Here is a 3,860-nt window from a genome sequence, read left to right as displayed (position 1 = left end):
TGTACTTTTACCTGGTGTTTTATGTGTTCTTTTTCGGCTGTGGAGGAATGTGAGAAAAGCATATTTATTCTTTTGCTAAAGAAACACTGAGATCCTGCTGTGCCTACAAAGTATTTATTCATGACATGCTTTGTTTAGTTTTATTATGGTTTCTTCTTTTTTTTTAATTTACCAAATTATTTTTTTGTCTACTTATTGTAAATATTTGTTGGTATCATTTTTACAATTTTTATATTTTGCATATTTTTTATATTTTTTACATATTGTATTTCTTTTCTTTTTATTTTTAACTTGTGCTGTTCTTTTACCTGGTGTTTTGTATGTTCTTTTTTCGGCTGTGGAGGAATGTGAGAAAAGCATATTTATTCTTTTGCTAAAAAAACACTGAGACACTGCTATGGTTACAAAATATTTAATTCATGACATGCTTTGGGAAATCTTAAAATATACCTTGATAATGGCTCCAAACTGAACAGGAGCACCCACTATTGAGGACACTTTTTGTTGTCAGTGGCAGAATGGATGCATCTGATGCACATTTGAAAAAAAAATGAAAATACCCCTGAGCCAAATCTCATTTAGGCAATGATGGAAACAATGTCAGAACTGCGATAATAAGCTCCTGCATACGTAGGTAGGGGAGCAACCAGAAGTAAGAAAAGAGGTTGTTTCATTTATTTATCAAATATGAAATATTTATAGGTTTCAATCCGCTGGCAGAGGAGGACCAGGCGGAACAAACTGTGGGTGGAAGAATCGCAAAGTTGTTTCATGGATGGATGTTAATGACAGCATCTGGTGGAGGCTGCCTGCTGCTCTGCATACATTTTTGTCCTAAATTACATTCCCAGGCTTTCAGGCAGTCAGCTGACCTGAAATGACAATGCACTGTGAGCTATTAACACAGGACTCTTTTGTCAGATGGACTTTTGTCCGTCACACAATGGGAGTGGACACCTCACCTGCATGAAAGGTGAGGTGTCTGCATATCAAAAACAACTGCAGATGTTCCAGTTGAGCTGGTTTAACTGGTGTGCTGTGTTTTACCTGCAAACATACTATAGCCTCACCTCACATGTTTACTTTGTGAGAGAAAGCTGGCTTTTACTAAAGCTCGTCAACAGTGGTGTAATCTAAGTATTAAAAAATCCTCCGTTTTTTGGGGGGAGTATCTGTACTTAACTTGAGTGTTTATATTTCTGTCAACTTTTACTTTTATTCCACTACATTTCTTACATAAAATGTATATACTTTTCCTCCACTACAATTACCCTAAGCATACTAGTTACTTACTACAAAATAGGGAAGGAAAGGAGGAAAGAAGGATGAATGAAGGAATGGGACAAAAGGGACAACAGGATTTTGTTCTTTAACCCCTTAGATTTTTAAGTCAATTTAGAAAATTGGTTTTAAAAAGACAGGGGAACATGTGTAGTGGAAAAAAGCTAAAAGATATATTTGTAATTATCATCATTACATTTTTAAAATTGTATTACAAAATTATTACAACTTTTAAGCACTTTTTTTTACTTTCTTTTTCGTTTTCCTTTTATTTTGTTTTCTTCCTTTTTTCATTGACTATTTTCAAGGTAATTTTCTTGTCCTTTTTACCAGTTTGTTTTGAACTTTTGGGTCATTTCTTCTTCCATTGTTCAGTGCCCTTTTTCTCTTTCTGTTTGTTTTTAACAATTTAAGCCAGTTTGCTCAGGTTTCAAAGGGTTAATACTTTAAGTTGTAGAAATACCAAAATGTTCTTTTTTTTCATGTAACGTCGGCTCCATTTTCCAGGTGATGTTAAGAAGAAATAAACGTCATAATTCTCAAAAGTTTGACAGCTTCCTTTTTAAATGAATAGCTTGTTCTTGTACTTTCAGTACATATATCTAATATAATAAATGACTTTCTGTAAGAACTAAAACACAGAAGTAATAATCTATGACTTAAACATCTACCAATATTATTTCCTTGTAAGATATCTATACTTTTATTCAAGTTTGGCTTTCAGGTACTTCGTCCACCACTGCTAGTCACTTCATCTTTCAGAAAAGAAACAGAAACAACAATAATCAGCACCTGGCAACTGCTGCAACTACACCAAGTTTTGGGTGGAGGATTAGTTCCCTCTGAAAGAGAGAAGTTAATTACGTGGCTTTGATGCACCTAAAGTACTGTTCGATTTGTGTTTAATCCTCATCAAACTGCTGCACAAGGATTATGCATTTTGACTGACACCTTGTTCAAATTAAACTGCTGAAACACATCCTCGTGCACTTTGAAGCACATCTGCACATAACGCCGAGCAGCGTCAAATGATCAAACAGAGCCGCAGACAGAGGGGGAGAAAGAGACCCACAAAAAGAGGCAAAGGCAACGCTGAGACAGATCACATACAATGAGTTAGCAGCGCTCTCTGAGTAAGACAGCGTTTTAAATAAAACATGAAAGCTGGAGAAGAAGGCACTCCTCCTTATACAGCAACTTGTGACAAGCCATGATATTCTGAGAGACAGCGCACCGAGCTCAGAGCCCTCCCTGGGGAGACCCTTCCCTCTTCATCACATGGACGATGTATCAGAACCATCAAACAGGGGCCCTCATCCCGCTGTAGCATCCAAGGCTCCCCCGTGGAGGCCAAACTGACCGTCGGGCTCTCTAAGAAGCTGATAAAAAGCACTTAGACTTCCTCTGTGCACTTCCTCCTCTGCATCTTTGACTGGATGACAGAAGATCCATCACTCAGTCAGTGATACAGTCATCAAGAAGTTAACTTCCAATCCAGAAAAAAACATCACTCAGACACAAGCTCAAATCAAGCCCTATTTAGGCTCCCCGTTTTTCTCTGCCAGAGCCATTAAACTGTGAGAGGCTTGAGGGGAAAGGCCTGTACCAACATTGATATGAACATGTAAATAAGTCATGGCTAATCTCTCTCTCTCTCTCTCTCTCTCTCTCTCTCTGTAAAAGCCGTGTGCACATTTTTAGAATTCCCCGAGTTCTGCTGACGTGAAAAAAGAAATGAAAGATTCATGCATGTTTAAAAAATTCAAACAGATGTCCTGAACTTTCGGTACATAGCCAATATGGATAAATTATTTAGTCTTGGGATGCCAGAAAGGGGATGTGGGGTTTGGATTGTGCGCACATCCAAACAACAATAAAGCAAAAACCAGTAATTGTGCACCATTATCATCTCCATCACTAACTGTGACCGCTTTGCATGTCCAGTTATATGGTGGCCGTCTAGAACAGTTCAGGATTATTTGATTTTCTGCAGCTCAGCTTTTTCCACCGGGACTGGTGTGATTTGTGCTGCTGGCACTTGCAGGTGAAGCTGCAGAACTGGTCAAAGAATGCACCAGCAGAGGGAGACCATGTCACATGACAGTGCTGCAAAACACTGCCTTCATTCCCCCCTTGTCCTACACGTTTTAATCAATGAAAGTCGGGCCGTTCACATAAACACTTACATAAATAAGGATATATAAATATCCTAAACCATTATCAGACTTAATTAGAAGGCAGAATTTCATAATTTAGACATTTACTTTGCCTAAAGTAACATAACTAACTTTAAAAAAAATAATACTTATTAAAAAACCAATATAGATAGTTCATAAACTTTTATCTTGACATATACATTTTTTAAAATTATTTTATTTATGTGGATTTTTTTTTTAAATACGCTGTCAATATTTCCTGCCATTAAAGTTAATGATGTTATAAATTAAAAAGCTGATCAGCCGTTAAGGGTTAAACTGAGTCGGACATGGCACTGAAATCTGATACAGTTCCTGCTGAATTGGCGTGGTAATGACTGAGACCTCACAACCAGTTTGTTTCGAGTCTGCTTTTCACAGGTG

Source organism: Plectropomus leopardus, chromosome 9, assembly GCF_008729295.1.
Source record: "Plectropomus leopardus isolate mb chromosome 9, YSFRI_Pleo_2.0, whole genome shotgun sequence".
NCBI lineage: Eukaryota > Metazoa > Chordata > Actinopteri > Perciformes > Serranidae > Plectropomus > Plectropomus leopardus.
This window is presented reverse-complemented; position numbering follows the sequence as displayed.